This window comes from Triticum aestivum, chromosome 2B, assembly GCF_018294505.1.
Source record: "Triticum aestivum cultivar Chinese Spring chromosome 2B, IWGSC CS RefSeq v2.1, whole genome shotgun sequence".
Lineage (NCBI taxonomy): Eukaryota > Viridiplantae > Streptophyta > Magnoliopsida > Poales > Poaceae > Triticum > Triticum aestivum.
In genome coordinates, this window is record NC_057798.1 from 725,977,906 (window position 1) to 725,996,719 (window position 18,814).

Below are 18,814 nucleotides of genomic sequence, written 5' to 3' on the forward strand. Positions count from 1 at the left end.
CACTCACATATCTCTACTCTTATAAAAAAACAGAGTTGGTGATGATGGTGTTCCTGCCATCCTGCAATATAGGCCATCCGATTTATATCCGACGGACATGAAGGAAAATATGGCAATTTTGCAAAAAGATACCCACACCCCTCTCCGCATTTGCAAATAAGGCATTCCCTCGTTCATCCTTTTCCCCCACAAGATAAACTTCTCATACAAATGCATCTTGATGTTCCGTGCAACGCACATGGGTATCTTGCTAGTAGGGAGAAGGAGTTTGTGTGACACATATCTAGCTATATTAAGGGATAGGTAGATAGCATATGTGTGAGAGACATTATTATACTTTGAGACATTAGTGGTTGTGGGTGGGCGGAATTAAAGGGGTGGGCGTGTTAGACATAGAGAGCGTGTGTGTTTCTGTATGAGAGACTTGTAGGACGGGGTAGAAAGACGAATTTAACCCTGACGGAGGGAGAGAAATACACGAAGTGCGCGTGTGTGATTCCGATGCCCACAGGGAAATGAGATATGTATGCGTGTGAGAGAGATTGCACAATTCATTCACGTATCACTATCTAGCGACCATGGACGTGCATCACTTGAACATAAGTCAATATCTACTTCGTTTCGTGGCCAAAGGTACAATACCGATTCAACACTATAAAGATTGGACACTCACATATCACATTTTTTTCTATTTAAATAAACCTTTTTCAGTTGTGCATGCCAAAGTTACAGTGATGTTTCTTCAAACAACCAATGTAGCTATCATGCACATGCACCATTGTTACTCTTGCATTCAAATTCATTACTCTTGGATGATTTAAGTTTCTATTTTGAAGTAATATATATGTAATATTCATATATGAATTCAACGGTTACGCAATTTATGAAATGGAGGCTATGTAATCATATGAGGTAACACTTTTAAGTAGCTAACTACAATATCCATTTCTTTTTGTGCGCCTCTACACTAACACGTCAATGCATTATGTTTAAAGTAAAGAACCAATGGCACTAAATTATCTATTTACACGAGAAATACATAGGTTGAGCGTTTGATCCCTTTTTTTGTGAACGCGCCACTACACTCGTACGATTGGCCGCGCCCGTGTGAACGTCCAAGTTATCGGCGCATCATCCCGAGTTATTGTCTTTTTTTCTGGGGTGGACTTGACACCAGTTATTAACTGCTGACGCGTGTCCTGTGTACACAGTCTAGCGTGACCTTCCCGCTAGCACGGTCCAAAATTAGTTGAAACTGGATACGAATGATCCCGCGGGCGGCAAAATCTCCCGCCTCCTTCTAAAATTTCTGCCACCTTAGTCTTTAGCATGTGAAATCCCCCTTTTGTCCTTGGTGCACGGAGATCAATAGTTACAATACCGCCCTCATCTACATGATAGGTCGGGGCTGCTTTGGCAACTTCCGGTTCCCCCCACTACACGCCACCCCCATTTCCTCTCCCCTCCTCCCGCAAAAACGACTAACTCCACAGCACCAGAGCATCTTACATCACGCCGTCCGTACTTCATCGTCGTTTCTCCCCTCCCCTCTCGAAACCCTAGACTGCGCATCCACCGACGTACCATAGCCCATTCACTGCCAGCGGCGTCCACCTCGCTGGATCTGCTTCTGCGGCCGCATCTACCCCTCCCACCTCCCCTAGAAACAAGTAGACTACTCATCCACCACTGTACCACAGCCCATTCAGTGCTGGCCTTGTCCACGGTGCCGGATCTGCTTCGCCGGTACTCTCATCAACCGCCGCGCATCTGCAGCGGCTCATTCGTACTCCCCACCAGAGACGCTTCTTCCACACACCCCGGAGCCGCCCCACCAACGCCCCCGTCGACGGCCTCTGATCCTCTTCGCCGACACCTTCATCAACCCTACTGGAGGCGCTTCGCCGACACCTTCCTCAACCCTACCGGAGCCGCTTCGCCGACACCAGCGTCAACCCTACTGGAGTAGCTTCGCCTATACCATTCTCAACCCTACCGGAGCCGCTTTGCCAACTCACAAGTCCACGGCCTCAAATCCGCTTCCTCGCACCCTCATCCAACCTACCGGAGCAGCTTCTGATGCCCCGTCCACGGCCGCAGATCCGCATCGTCGACACCACCCTTAACCCAACCACCGGAGCAGCTTCTGACGCCCCGTCCACGGCCGCAGATCCGCATCGTCGACACCATCCTTAACCCAACCACCGGAGCAGCTTCCGACGCCCCGTCCATGGCCGCAGATCCGCGTCGTCGACACCATCCTTAACCCAACCACCGGAGCAGCTTCACCTACGCCCTCGTCCACGGCCACAGATCCGCTTTGCCCACACCGTAGTCCACCCTACCGGAGCCGCTCCACAAACACCCTACTCGACGGTTCTAGATCTCCTTACTGGACCCCGACAGCTAGCGCAGCGTCATCACCCTCGACGTTTCTGACCTGATTCCCACCGTCTGGAGAGATGCCAAGCACTCGCCACAGCCTAGGTACTTGTCACCTTTAAACCCGTTCAGCATCACCTGCCCGATGTACTTCAAATATACTAATTGGTCGCTGTTACCTGTTATGCAGCTGGCAAAAACTACAAGGATGATGTTTCTTCTGGATCTAACAGCTTGGCCAACCAAGATCCTGGACTGAGGCATTGCTATGATCTTGTAAGCGCGTCTCTCTCTCTTGTATTGTTCTGTGCATGCCAGCGTGCTTTGCTAGGATTTTCGACCAGTAATCCCTTTGTGCAGACAATGATTTCTACTACTGGCTGCTAAATTAGATATGTAGATGTCATACATGATACTACCTCGTACCTCCGTTCCTAAATATAAGTCTTTCTAGAGATTCCACTATAGGCTACATACGGAGCAAAATGAGTGAATCTACACTCAAAAATGCATCTATATACATCTGTATGTGGTCCATACTGGAATCTCTACAAAGACATATATTTAGGAACAGGGGCAGTACATTACACAAAATCATAGGTGGCATGTAGGAATTCCAGTGCACTACATTAGGCTCCCTTAGAGTGCCTGCCAGTCCAGCATACAGAGTCATGGCTAGTTTATGGTACGCACACAATCGTTAATTGGTGGTTTAAATATGCGCAAGGGATATGCAATGTAGTATCATGTAGAGATGTCTGAAATTAGCTGTGTCAACTTGCAGATAGGGTTACACAATGAAAAAGTACAAGATGTATGTGGCAATTTCATGGAACATCGCAAAAAAAAGGAGAGGCAGCGGTGAGCCTATACAATGTGCTATGGTACGTCACTCCTCCATTGCAATCATCGTGACATGTTATTTGTATGCTAGTTCTATTAGCCAAGTTTCTTAGGGACAGTTATTATGAGTTATCCTAAGAAAATAAGCACCTGTGAATATAATCTCCATGTAATACGCCAACCAGTTCTTTTCATTGCGTTTTCAACTTATCTTTGGTATGATCAGTGGAAAGTCTAGATTGCATTATATATATTTTTCATTTTGCTGCACATATGGAAATTAATTTGACTTGCAAACATCACAAATTGAACCTAGTGCAGTAATTAATATGATAGGAAAATAGACCATCACTATTTGCTCAAAATGCAAATACAAAGATACCATCTACTTGGCACAATCTACTTTGGTCAATGTTTTCCATAGAGATCCCATTGCCTAATTTAAACGAAGAACGCATGACCCACATTTAAATGAAGAACAATATTTGTTGAAATTCGATGGTCCAAGTGGCTGGTTATTATCATATAGCAGCACCACCAGAAAGCATCATATAGCAGCAGCAGCAGCTCATAGCAACTCATCATACAGCAGCAGCAGTCTGCAATTCATCATATACCAGCAGCAGCTCATAGCAATTCATCATATAGCAGCAGCAGGAGTAGCTCATAACAATTCATCATATAGCAGCAGCAGGAGCAGCTTGTAGCAACTCATCATATAGCAGCAGCAGCAACTCATCATACAGCAACAGCAGTCTGCAATTCATCATATACCAGAAGCAGCTCATAGCAATTCATCATATAGCAGCAGCAGGAGCAGCTCATAGCAATTCATCATATAGAAGCAGCAGGAGTAGCTTGTAGCAACTCATCATTCCCCTCCCCTTCAATTTTTAGTGAGGTTCTACTCGAAACACCCCCTCCAAAGCAAAATTAGTTAAGCCCAAGCCCATAACTCAAAAATGACTTCTTTACATCTTTTATGGCTTATTTTGACAATATACCTTGAAAAGGCGGAATCGAACTGGCCCTTAACCTGCAATTAAATTGTGCGTGCAATGATGAATCACTCCTGCCTACTATCTGTACATTTAGGCATCATCATACATGGCATAACCTAATACATGTGCATTCCATTGTAGAATCTGGAATATGCAATGTTTATGTTAGTTCATACGTTGCACATGATGTTTAAATGCCCCTTAAATCTGGTCAGTCAAGTGATGGTCTTTAAGCCTCCTTCTTTGCTTCTTTTCTTGATATGTAAGATTTGCTCACACATCTGTTCAATTGCTTGTTTGCATCAACCAGCCATACTAGGACTGTTTGCTTTGATTACTTGTTGTTCTTGACCTAACACTCTAACAGAGCTTGTCAACGATTTAAACACTAAGGGCTGCTGTAGTGGGGCCTTGTCTAACTCATAGGTGAATAAAGGTTTGGCTATACACTACAGAATTAATGCATGAGGGAAGTAATGGGAGGAGGTCCGGGGAAAGAGGCTGCATGATGTGAATGCAATGCAGTTTGCCCTCATTGCCCTCATATAAAGGCGCCCCTCCATTCCAATGCATCTACCACATCGTACACACCTAAGCATTTGCATAAGCACCTACACTAAGTGAAAAAGAGCTCACTCCAGACCCATGGCGGCGATGCGCGTGAGCGGCCAGCGGCTGTGCCAGATGGTCCACGACGCCGGCCTGCGGCATGGCGTCGAGGATCGTCTCCAGACGGTGTTGGAGACTGGTTGGTGGATGACAGGCGTCGATGCCAACTACGACTCTCAGTTGGACCAGATGATCGTTGCCACCAGCAACAAGTTCACCGTCCTCAAGAAGCTCGCGGACGACATCGCCGTACTCCTCCAGCCCGCGCGCCCGGGCTCCTCATTGCCTGCCACCCTAATCGGCCTCCATGGCTGGAACCTCTTTCAAGCACTGGTGGCCCTGCCCGCTGACGCCATGAAGAATGTCGACCTGGAGGTCGCGCTTGCCGCAAGGTGCCTCGCCCTACAAGAATTCGTCCACCTACACATCCACGTGTACGAGCAAATCGTGTACATAGGTATCTACAAGGCCAGTGAGGACGCTACGACGTTGGCCTTCCTCAACCAGCTGGAAGCCTTGGATGCCTTTGCTGAGAAGCACCTCGACCTCGCCACAAAAGTCGCTGCTCCTTAGCCACCGGTCGGTGGCCCGGCGCACTAAGTTGAGGAGGCGGAGGTCGTACGTTCACGGATCCATCTTTCTTCTTGCCTTCTGTAACCACCACTACGATCGCATCATCGTGGCCTTAATTCTTATTGTGCTGCTGCATTCTCATTCCAGTCAATACCGACATGTGCGATCCCTTTCCTTAATTATATGCATCACTGTAACTAGTACTCCATCCATCAATTTATAAGTTGTGCTTACCTTTTCCATCAACTTCGTGCAATGCACGGGCGTCTATATAATCCATATGTGATAGTCCATTTGAAATGTCTAGAAAGACAAATATTTAGGTACGGAGGGAGTAATATATTAGGAGTATATCAAAACAATAGTGATTTCTTTCAAGTTTGTGAACAAATACTACTATTCTACTACTTTGGATCCGTTGCAACGCACGGGCACATTGCTAGTAAAAGGAAAAGGCCTGCCGCGTTCGCGTCGCATCCCCACACGCCCGGGAATCGGGAGTACTCCACGGCCCGTCCGGCACGACACATAGCTTAGGGAAGGCGTGTTGCCTAGCATTTTCACTTTCATGTGGGATCACCGTTGAGCAAACCGACACCCCGCCCGCCACTGGGTTGGAAAACATAAACGAGGGGAAGATCTAGCTGTAGCATGGAAGCCAAGAAATTTGGTGTCAGATGGGGCTCGTTGATAGAGTAGGAGCATTCCATACTAGTACTACTCCTACTAGTACCAAGTTTGTACTCCTAATACTATATTACTAGTACTACCACAATACAACTAGTAGGTACGTGCACAGAACAACATCGTAGGAACAAAAAACGGGAAGATCTTGTTTTTGGGTGATTTATCTTTTTTTCAATCAACGTAGTATGAATAATATGACGTGGGGGGCATCCATGAAGCTTATGTGGCTTGGTTGCATGGCTACCAAAGGTTAGATAAAAATAAATAGATAATGTGTTTAGAGTGCACTCCACTAAATAGATATACTTTGGATCCAGTGCAACAGACCGGCACATCTATATCTATACCCCCTATATAGTGTGTGAAAAACTTTGAAAGTTGGTCGTTGGATGAAGCCAATCCGATGGTACAAACATGGCAAATCCGAGCACTACTGGCCGTTGGATATCATCCACCAGATTCTGCCACATGTATAATCTAGAAGACTCCATGGTTGAACTTAATTCATGACTAACATTGCCACAACTAAGCTTAGGCAAAGTTATTAGTTCTTCAAAATGAGAGCCACAAGTTGGCAAGCCTAAGGGAATTTTGCCAGATTTTTTTGTGTGTATGCCATGTGGGGCCTTAGCGTGGCTTGCCTAAGGTGTGGCTTGAAACAAACACTCACCTAAGTTAATCAAACTTGCCTAACCTTACATTCCACCAGATTTTGCCACATGTTAGAATCTAGAAAACTCCACATGTAGAAGCATAATGCACAAACCACCAGAATCTCATGCGTGCAATGCATGTGTACCTTACTAGTATTAGTTGGTAGTAGTAAGAAACAAATTCTAGTTTTGGCACGAGCTCATACTGCGGGAGCACCACAAGGCCTGCCGCAGGAGTTACATTTCCCTCTCAGGGCCCACAGGACCGAACTTCAGTGGCTTAGTGCCCGGCCTATGAGTCAATGACATGCGGACCATAAATACGGCTGGCCCACATGTCCTTCTCATGGTGGTGGCGTGATTCACGACTCACTCGTTCGGTGGTGGTGGCGTGGCCGTGGCGAGGGTGCCACAGCTGGGCGTCGGGACATTACGAGCCGTAGATGGCCACACCAGCGGGTACTACCTATAGTACATAAGTACTCCAACTGAGGATTGATACCCAGGACGAAATGTGTCACAGCCGCTGGCTGAAAATTCGATGGTGCAGGAGTACGGATCTGAGCACAGCAGCGGAGCAGGCAAACCACGTCCAATCGGGTGTGTCTGTGGTAGAAAGTTGATGGTCGCCGTAGTTCAGCTGGCCCGCATGTCATGCACACAAAGGCAGAGGAGCGGTGGGGCCGAGAGGGATGTGGGGCACGTAGGGAGGATGAGGATCCCCTGATGTGGACAATCCTACCATTCTGTCACTGACATGTGGGACCCATAAGCATGGGTCCCACTTGTCAGCGAAGGAAAGGCAAGGCAATGCAGTGATAGCCACGTCAGAGGATTCATGTCCATGTCGGGGGACGTCGTGCCGTGGGTTGGAGCGGCGTCGTAGGAATCGCGTGTGGGTGTGACAGTGGTAGAAACAAGAAACGTGATGGTCGCCTTTGTTCAACTTCCATGGACAAGCTGCCATGTCTGCTGACACATGTATATCAAAACTAGAGTGTTTATATTTCAAGCACGTGAACAAGTATTATTCTACTACTTTGGATCCATTGCAATGCACGGGCCAGCACATTGGTAGTAGTAGTGTCCATGTCTATCTCTAGAGGCCTTCCCTCGTTCATCCTTTTCTCTCACAAGATAAACTACTCATACAAATGCATCTTGATGTTCCGTGGAACGCACGAGGATGTTTCCTTTGGGGTCTCTCCAGCGCGGCGTGGCTGTAGTTGCAAGTTGACGCCCCTTGAGATGCCGACGTTGAGGGTCACTCAGATTTCCTCCGATGAGCAGGTAAGATGAGTTTGATCACGTTGTAAATGCATTCTAAAGACTACTTCAGTGTCCATTTCCTAATTCTCCCCTGCCCACTGTTTCACAGGTTAGGCTTGGTGCGAGTGGAGATTGGCTTGCATATGTACGGGAGGTACCAACATCAATTTGCACAACATTTACAATGGTGACACCATTCCCGTAGAACCTTTGTCCAACATTGGGATCAGCCATGCAACGGGCCACAGCATAGATTAGTACGTTGGAACCATGGTGATATTGAATAAGATAACACAAACCTTGCACATGGCGGTCAAAGGCGGACCATGCTGTCTGTGGCCGATTTGTTGTCGTACGAGTACGAAGACGCTGTGCTCCTTTCTAACCGCATCTTCACGGTGACAAACCAGGGGACTTATTTTGTATGGGACACATCCTACAATATACTCCCTCTCTCCCAGTTTATTTGTTTTGAATCTTTTCGTTTTATAAGTTTCAAATTCAAATTTAGAGCTCCCCATCACATGTTGAGATTACAATATCCATTAAATCGTTGCGTGCATGTATAGTAAAGAAACAAATCTCGAGTTTGGCATGAGTTCGTGCAGCGGTAGCACCACAAGCCCTGGCACAGGAGTTACATTTCCCTCTTAGGGCCGTCGGGACTGAGCTTCAGCACCTTACTATACCTACCTTTGAGTCAATAACATGTGGACCGGATAGATGACTGGTCCACATGTAATGCTCCCGAAGGAAGAGGGGCAGTGGAGCCAAGAGGGGTGAGCCGCAGGTCGGGGGACGTGTGGTGTCATGGGTTCGAGCGGCGTCGTGGAAATCACGTGTGGCTGTGGTAGAAAATTGATGCTCACCGCATTTTAGGTGGCCCACATGTCATGCACACAAAGGCAGAGGGGCGGTGCGGACGAGAGGGGTGATGCGCATGTCGGGGATGTGGTGTCATGGGTTGGAGAGGTGTCATGGGAATAGCGAGATGCAACGTGATGGTCGCCGTAGTTGAACTTCCATGGACAAGCTGTCATGTCTACGGACACACGCACTGCATACCGATCACTGGAAGGCGTAGCAGAGAAAGCTATATATGCGGATAAATAGTTCCTTATAGTCAAGCGGACCCATGCTACTACTCTGTTCCAAAGACATGTACACCATTGAAGTAGTCCATCTATATCAATATACACCAAGAGGGAATAATATTTTTTACAAGAGAGGAAATAGTTCATCCATCCATAATGCCCTCCTACTGGTGCATCCTTTTCTTCTTCTTCTTCTTCTTCTTCTTCTTCTTCTTCTTCTTCTTCTTCTTCTTCTTCTTCTTCTTCTTCTTCTTCTTCTTCTTCTTCTTATTCTTCTTCTTCTTCTTCTTCTTCTTCTTCTTCTTCTTCTTGTTCTCATTTTCTGTGGGAGATGGCTTCACAACAAGCTCTTTGGACCTTGCAGCTATCTCAAAACTCACACAGGCATCGAGGGCAGCATATTTTATCCGCTCATACGTCAAGGGATAATTCTCCCATCCAGATGACCTTAATGCCACCGTCTCTTCACACTTCTGGAGATTTGTACTGAGCACAAAATTTGCTACGTCGAATAGGGATCGTGTCTGTTTATCACAATCTTCTACAAGAATTTTGATTCTGGTTTGTAGGTCAGCGATGCTTTTCAAATCAAGGTTGTACGGCTCCAGCTTCTGTTTGTCCCCTTTGATGGTTGCCCCACAGAAGTATACGTCCTCCCGAGACAAGAAATCGTGAAGCTCACCTGGTATGGAGGGCGAGTGTATGATGTGGTACACCAAAACATCATCTTCGAGGCACAGCTGAAGGACGGCGACGCGCTGGATCTTCCCAGGGGCACGCTCCGTGTACTCTGTGTCGAGACCGATGACCCTTGTCTCTACCTTTTCGAGGGAGTTGGATACATTGTTGATCCACTGCCAAACAACCCTTGGGTGGACGGTGACGGTGGCAACTATGTGCATCGAGCCTTCGACGAGGACATGTTGGACGCTAAAAACCTGCATCTCGATCTCTTTCGCCATTTGGAACCACTGGAACGGAGGGCTATGGTTTGGAGAATTAGGATTAGATGGCTAGTCTAACTGAAGTAGTAGATGATTATTTAAAGAGGTTAAAACAATGTGAACACAGTGGGGTTTGGATGCAAATGAAGATGAAGGGGAGGTGAAGAAGCCGAGGAGAATCGGTTCCCGATGGAGAAGTAAATGGGAGAAGTGGCGTGCAGGCAGTTGATTAGACGGCTAGGTAGACTAAACGAAAAGGCTATGCAGGTAGACTGATGAGTCGTACCTGTTCGTGTACGTGCCCATCCTTCCTGATAGGGGGGACCTATGCAAACAAATAAAAAATGTGTTGTAGCTTTTTTTTTTGAGCGCGTGAGTGGGAGACATAATATTCTGTGGTTAAGGAATAATCCCTCCGTTTAGGTGAGTATAAGTCACCTTATGAATATCAGGTTTTCCCACAACCTTTAGGCATGGAGCATTAACTTCCTGCTCGATCCCCTCCCAGCCTCGTTAGCCAGCGTTCTCTTCCTCTGCTGCCGCGTTCTACCTTTCCATTTTTCCTCTTCTCAAGTGTGGAACGATCTGCATGCTGTCCTTGATGCACCAGAACGACCACTTCATGCATCGCGGCAGGGCGTTGATTGGGCATGCACGAGAATTTGGTTCTGCTCGCAATATGGATGATACCTGAATGATGAAGTGAACAGGCATGCTATTACGGGAGACCTATTTCCGCTATACAATACTGGAGTACTCATGTTCCTACTACTACTACTACTACTAGTAGTAGTAGTAGTAGTAGTAGTAGTAGTACAACTATGGTACACTTGATGGTCAAAATACTATTCATTCGGTCCTCATAGTGAAGTGATAACACCCTGCGCCTGACACTAGTCCAGACGGCTTGTTCGGGTTACCAAAGTCAGCCTCACCCTGTGCACTGTGCAGTCTGTCACCGCCGCTGTACAGCACATTGGCGCCTCGCCTCGTCTCCCTCTCTGCTCCCATAGCACCACTCCATCTCCATCTCCTTCTCCGTCTCTGTCTCCATCTCACTGTGCCCCCGTGTACCGTCGCCTCACTCACCTCCCCCAGTACCACTATTCCCTCGCTAGCTGCTCCAGCACCGATAGCCTTCTCCCCCGTAAATCAAGCCCCCCAAAACCCCCACCTTCCAAACTCCACCATGGCCGAACGTGAACCGCGCAGCATCCATATGAGCCGCGATTGGAGCAATCTCCCCGGTAACATCCTTGACCTCTGTTGTTCGTGTATGGATATGTTGAGCGCCCTACGGCTGGCTGCATGCTCGAGGGACATGCACACGGCCATCATCGAAGCGAGGCCTAAGCTTTTCAAGACACCCTACTTGCTGCTATCTGGTCTTGCAAGATTGGCTCACCTTGATACTGAGGCGTACATGATGCCCCTCAACTTCAATCCGATCTCCATTAGCCGAAACTTCTTTGCAGGTATGTAGTGGGTCGCCGTACATCATTTCCCTCGACATCGATCCGATCACCATCACCCGAAACTTCTTGGCAGGTATGTACTGGGTCGGCATGAACTCCCACTGGATGTCTGCCTTCAGAGAAGACAGTAAAAAGTTCGTGCTCGTGAACTTCCAGACCTCCCATGAGATTATCCTTCCTTCATTGGATTATATAGAGTATTACCATCGCGGTCCAAGTCATCTAGATTACCACGTTAGTTGGACAAACCTTGTTTTGCAGAAGATTGTAATCTGCCAAGTGCCCACACGACATGCAAATTACGCAGACTTCAAGCTAATTGCCTTGTTCGACTGCGGGCTCGCCTATCTTTACGCCGGTGCCTTCTTTAGCTGGAGACAACTCAGCTCGCAGTGGGTCATCGTCAAAGCTGATACACACTTTTGTGATGCTATTGAACACAATGGCATCACCTACGCGATCAACAAAGCAGATGGCACCACGTATTGCTGGGATGGCGCATGTAAGTTGTTTCCTTCTCATGTTAATGATGATGCCATGACACTGTTTGAACTTTTTATGATGATTGGCATATCCCTGTTTGAGCAGAATTTGAGTAGAACTATGGCAATGTATTAGAGACGTTGTAAATCATCTATATTTCAAATGAGTTAATTCATGCGATTGTGACCATGTCATTACAGCCAATTTCTACCCTGAATAATCAAACAGTTAGGAATATATGGATATTATCCTTATTTTACAGTAGTCTATATACTACTACCAAATATGAGTGTGTATTAATAGCCATGTTAGTTTCCTCATTTTCATGATGTAGAAACATGCACCACACTGTTGGTTTCATCTAACCATACATTAGGGAAGTAAATGTGCATATGGAGAACTCTATATTTGGAAGTAGTGAAATCCTACAATGCTTACCATGTGTAGATACCTATATTCGCCCTTCAGCAATCAATGGCTAGAATAATATCCTCACAAAAATTTTGCCCACAGAACACGAGTATATAAAAATGCATGGTCTGTTAGTTACCTTGAAGAATTTATTTTTGAGGACAGAACATGATTACATAACATGCATCACATGGTAGTTTCCTGTGAAGAATCGATTGCGAGATAACATGAGTATAACCATGCATGGCACTTCTACATTTTTGAACCTAGTATACATTTCCCTGTATTTTTCTCCCAGTTCCAACAGGGACATATCAATGTTGTTTCTTGCATTATCCTACTCATACTCTAAACAATGCTGATCTTACATTAACAATGTCTGCCTTTTTGATATGATGCAGTGTCCCTACAGTTACTGCCCTTTGTAATCACACCACCTTTGCCAAAAATAGGGAAGCACAATTGGTTCCTCGCTCTATCAGATGAAGGCAAAAGACTGATGATCATTTGGACACATGAGCTGGAAAAGTTATATTGCAAAAACCCCATTGTATACAAGCACCGTGTAATACGTGAGTATCTGGATAGTGGCTGTTACGTCTATGAGCAGGGTACCAGCTTGTTGGGGCCTTTAGGATTTTTTTAGTTGGAGGTGGGTAAACAGCCTTGGTTCACACTCTCTGTTTCTCGGACTCAATTATCCGATTAACCAGGAGATCACCGTTGGCAAGGACCTTGATGGCAGAGAGGCTCTGTTTGCTATGGAAAACTGTGTCTACACGGTGAGCCCTAGGAGTTCGGGAGCAAACTCCCCTGATTGTCAACGATACAGCCTGCAGCCAAAAGAAGGTGAGAATGACAAAGGCATCCGGATTAACTTTGATCCTTGGATGTCTCAATTATGACAGGCAGTGATGTGGTTCAAACCTTCAGGTTGATAGGTAATTGGGCTGTTGCATCGAAAGGGTGGAGTACTGGTGTCTCCGGATCACTGGTCACTGAAGCGGGGCTGCAAATTATGATGGTGTTGGATCATCTCTTCGAATGACTTTGTTGTCTTTGTTGCTGGTTCTGGATGGGTAGTTCTTTCTTTTGTTATGCATATTCCTTGTCATTTGGCCATCCTCGTCTATGTCACTCTGACTATGTAATAGTTTCTTCTGTCTAGAATGTCATTCTCGTCTGGATCACGAGAGTCTGAGCACTGCAGATGGGTGCGTTTTGGTGGTGTAGCAAGACTTCTTATGAACTATCATGTCTTGTTGTTTATGTGAGTAGTAGTCACTAGTCAGTGTTTGAATGTTGTATATAACGTTGTTTTGAACTGTTTATTGTCTCGAACTACTGGTGGGCTAAATGAGGGCATCACCATTCTCCAATGTTCAGAGTATATATCCTTTTTTCAAGTTATATAATTTGAGCTTAGTGTCTTTTCGATGATGTACACTTGTTTGGGCCAGTGAGGTGTCGTTGAATATGGGCCGAGTAGTAATGCAATGCCAAACAGGTCAATTATGACTCTTAGGCCGGGCTCTCAAAAGATCCTGAAAAAAGACCGAGCTCTCCAAAAAAGAAAGAATAAGGACTCTTAGGACGACATGTGGGTGCCATCGGTGTTTTCGTGCGCTTGCGCGCCGAGAGCATATTGGCGCGTGCTCGAAATTCATGCTACCTTTTCATCCCCAGTCTCCTGCCCCTCCCCCACCTTTGGAATCTTGATTCCTACTCCAGTTCCCCCCAATCCGCCTCCTGTACTCCCTGTACTCAAGCGCACTATCATTTCACCGGTCAACGTGGATCTCCGAGCCGGAGATCCTGAGGTCCGTCCTGCCTTCGGTCGCTGCATGCTGTCGCTCAACAGTGGCATGGCAGCTCTTGACGACCAGTTTGTCGGCAAAGTGTTGATTGTAACCATCAATGGCGACCGGCCTCCCATCTCGCCGGACGGCCTTGTCAAAGCTCTTGGCATTGCGCATGACATCCAAATAAGTGACTTGCTCGTCGAAGTCTGTCTGCCACCGGCTGATTTCTTCGTCAGGTTCCGGACAACTTTCGACTGCAGTCGTGTGTTCGAATCTTCCCAGCGTTTGTTCTGCAATGGCGCGCTGGTGAGCTTTGATCGGTGGCACCCAGGATGGGGCTCGGTGCCCTCTGAGCTTGAGTTTTTAAGAAAGCTTACCTTCCACGGCATGCCTCGACGTGCTTGGAACAGCGAGTCCATGAACGAGCTTATCAACGACCTTGGAGGTGAGCTCGTAAGTATGTTTGTTCCTCCAGACAGCTGGGCTCTGACGGTTATGGCATGTATGAAGAATTCGTCCACCATACCGAAGGTGATTGGTGTTGAGATACCGGTGCAGGAACCGGGGTTGTACTATTCGTCGCCACCAAGGCCGCCGCAGACCATGTTAGGGATGTACCTGTATCGAGTGTTCGTGCATGTCGAAGAAGTGGTCAATCCATCAATCAAAGTCCTGCCGCCGCCGCTGGTGCCAGGGTCCATCGACGACGTCCATTACAGGAGTCAACGTCATACTTTCCCCGTGTTGCTCGGAATGATGGATGGCACAGGGCCTACTCCATCGCGCGGCGGAGGCCACTGCTTCTTTGGGAGAAGAGGCAGGGTTGGCTGCCTGGATCTGCTCTAATTTGAGGTAACAACTGGATATTGTCAGATACTAGTTAAATCCGAGCTATGGGTGTAAAGCACTGATATGCCAGTACATTTGATTGTGACATGTTCTAATTTTGTACTTGAACTTTTTTTAGAAAGGGTTGTACGTCAACTTAATGTGCTAGCAGAACTTATTGTGTTGTCTGTCTGTTTTCTTTGCACAACATTCAAGATATTTCCCCATCATTGATAAAGACGATGAACCGTTATGTACGACTTCGTTGGTTTCAACATAGCGCTACCCGTAGCGATCCACTACTTCCATCCTGATTGTGTCGCCTGCGTGAAATTTTTGTATGCAAGTTTAGTGTGCTATGATGTTCTATATGATTGTGTCAACTATATAAGTTTTTACTGAGCATCAACAATGCATATGGCTGAAAGTTGTATTTACGAGCATCGACCGATGGGTCTCTCTCTCTCTCTCTCTCTCACACACACACACACACACACACACACGCACACGCACACGCACAAGTGGGAACCGTTGAATTATTTATTTGCTCGTGACAACTTTTAATTAGGTTCCACTGTAATCTAACTTTTTTCTTAAGTTATTAACTGAGCTCAGTGACTTCAAAAAGTTGTACATAAGCCTTGTTTGGGCCTTCCCGGCGTCGCTGAATGTGGGCAGAGTAGCCATGTTAGGTTGTACTATACTACACATGCCTTTTTTTTCAACATCAGCAATGCAACTGGGCCGACAATTGTACACAATATCTGGGTCAACTTGTTATTCTCCACCCCGCTGGGCTGTAAACTTTCCTAGGAGGTATGCATTAGGCTTAACAAGAAAATGGACTTTAAGAAATAATAAATGGGATGTAATTATAATAACTGGACAGTAACAATGCACCAAACACGTAATTAGTTTAAAAATATATTACTTTTGGAATTTGAAAACTTTAATTTCATTACTTGTTGCGCGCGCAATATTTTGTTGGATTTTAACATAATACAACTTTATTTTGAAATTACATTTAACCTGACTAGAATTTTTGGATAAAATATTTCAGATCCCATCAAAATGTGGGAATTTTTTTTGAATTCTGCTTTGAGCGGTTGTTTGAAATTATTAATCATTGTCCTAGCTAGAAGTTGGGCTATACTTTTAACAAACTGTAAATGGGTTGTAGTAAATTCCATTAGAATTAAAAAATGGGCTGTACATTCTTACAAATTGCAAATGGGCTATATGTTCTCTGCCAAATCCGAGCTGTGGGCCTACTAAGTTGACGCGTCTCAAGGGCTTTGTCAACTTAGTCAATATAAACGATTCTAGCTGAAGTGATCGTACGATGTCCATCCAACGGTCGTAGTGCTTCTTCAACCTCCGGTCTACTTGCTCCAACCGCCCAAAGCAGCGCCGGTCGTGCCGCGTACTCCTGCCTCCCATGGCCGGTTGTGATGCCGCGGAGGCCCCACCGCCCCGTACTACTCCCACAGCTGGCCAGACCATCCCTCTACTCACCCACACCCCCTATTATTCTGCAGCAACGGTAGCCTCACACCACAGCCGAACCAATGAACCCCCGCACTCCTCTCCGCGCGGGCTTCCACTGCTGCGTCTTCCCCGGCTCTGCATCGTCCCCTTCCTAGGCCTCGCCGTCGTCCACCGCCCTGGTGCTCTCGATGCGGCGAGGTCAATGTGGTCAACGACCGACTTCCATCGGAAGAGTACTGTACATGGAGAGGCTGACAACTGGGTCCAGGCGGCCGCAAGGAAGTGCCTCCTTATTACGCGCAAAATAATTATTCCTCCACCTGACAACAGGGACCCACCGGACGGGCCACCTTATTTCATGAAAAAAAGTTCCCCCCTGACTGCTGGGACCCACCGGACGGGCCACCGTATTTCGTGAAAAAATGTTCCCCCTGCTGTCAGCTCGGACCCACCGAAAGTGCCTCCTTATTACGCACAAAAAAATGAATACTCTCCCTACTAGCTGGGACCCACCATGGTGGGTGGCTGACTTGTGGGCCTACTAAGTTGACTGGGATGGGGGCCTTTGTCAACTTTAGTCAATATGAACAATTCTAGCTCCAGTGACCGTACGATGTCCATCCAATGACCGTAGTGCTTCTTCAACCTCTGGTCTTCTTGCTCCAGCCGCCCAAAGCAGCGCTGGTCGTGCCGCATGCTCCTGCCTCCCGTGGCCGGTTGTGCTGCCGCGGAGGCCTCACCGCCCCCTACTATTCCCACCGCTGGCCAGGCCCTGCGGCGATAGCAGCCTCACACCGCAGCCCAACCAGTGAACCCTCGTACTCCTCTCCGCGTGGGCTTCCATTGCCGTGTCTTCCCCAGCTCCAAGTCGTCCGCTTCCTAGGCCTCGCCGTCATCCACCGCCATGGTGCTCTTGGCGCGGCATGGTCAATTTGGTCAAGGAACGACTTCCATCGGACGTGGACTGTACGTGGAGAGGCTGACAGCTAGGTCCACGCCCGCAGCAAGGAAGTGCCTCCTTATTACGCGGAAAATAATGATTCCTCCACCTGACAGTAGGGACCCACCGGACAGGCCACCGTATTTCGCAAAAAAATGTTTCCCCCCTGACTGCTGGGACCCACTAGCTACATCTTGGCACACAAGGAAGTGCCCCCCTGACTGCTGGGACCCACCAGCTACATTTTCGCATGCAAGGAAGTGCCTGACAGTCAGGACCCACCTGGTCAAAGCGTACCTAGCGTTGTCATTCTGGTCGCGAACGTGTACGTACATATATACAGGTTGATGTAGAGGCGCACACGTGTTGTAGTAGAGGCGCGTACGTGTCGTAGTAGAGGCGCGCACGTAGCATGTACACGTACGTACAACAGCCAGTGTGCAAGAAAGAAAATACGGCCACGTATGTGTACATATGGGCGGGCTCTCGAACGCCTACTCACGCGTACATACGGCCATGGCTCGTGTACATGGCTAGGTCGGAACATAGAAACAACGTCATCATCGTGTTCATAGGGAGGCAACGGAGTGCATCGTGTTCATGGGGAGGCAACGGAATGCGTCGTGTTCATCGGGAGGCAACGGAACCGGTGGGAGCCAACCGACTGGGTCGAAACAGAATGCGTCGTCGTGTTCATCGGGAGGGCTTGGACGGAACACGCGATGGAAACGATGCCTGGTGTACCGCAGATCGGAGGAAACGACCTTGTGTTCGACCGGCCTCGTTCGAAACAGGATCCTGTTCATCGGGAGGGGTCTGGCGTACCGTAAAACGGAGGAAACAGACCTCCTACGGTCGAAACGGGGGTCCTGTTGATCGGGAGGGGTGCGGCGTACCGCAAAACGGACGAAATGGACTTGTGTTGGAGCGCTACGGTCGAAACGGGGGTCCTGTTCATCGGGAGGGGTTTGGCGTACCGCAAAACGGACGAAAAAGACTTGTGTTGGAGCGCTACGGTCGAAACGGGGGGCCCTGTTCATCGGGAGGGGTGTGGCGTACCTCAAAACGGGACTCCACGGGATACTGTTCATCTCCACCGTCGACCTCCTCCAGCCTCCACGGGCTACCGTCGACCTCCTCCAGCCTCCACGGGCTCCTGTTCATCCAGCCTCCACTGCGCGCTACTCCACCGGCTACTGTTCAATCACCCTCCACGGGCACCCCTCCACCGTCTACTATTCATCTAGCCCTCCACGGAGTCGTCCTGTTCATCCAACCCTCCACACCACGAGGTCCTGTTCATCCAGAGGCAATGCGACCGCTAACTGTTCA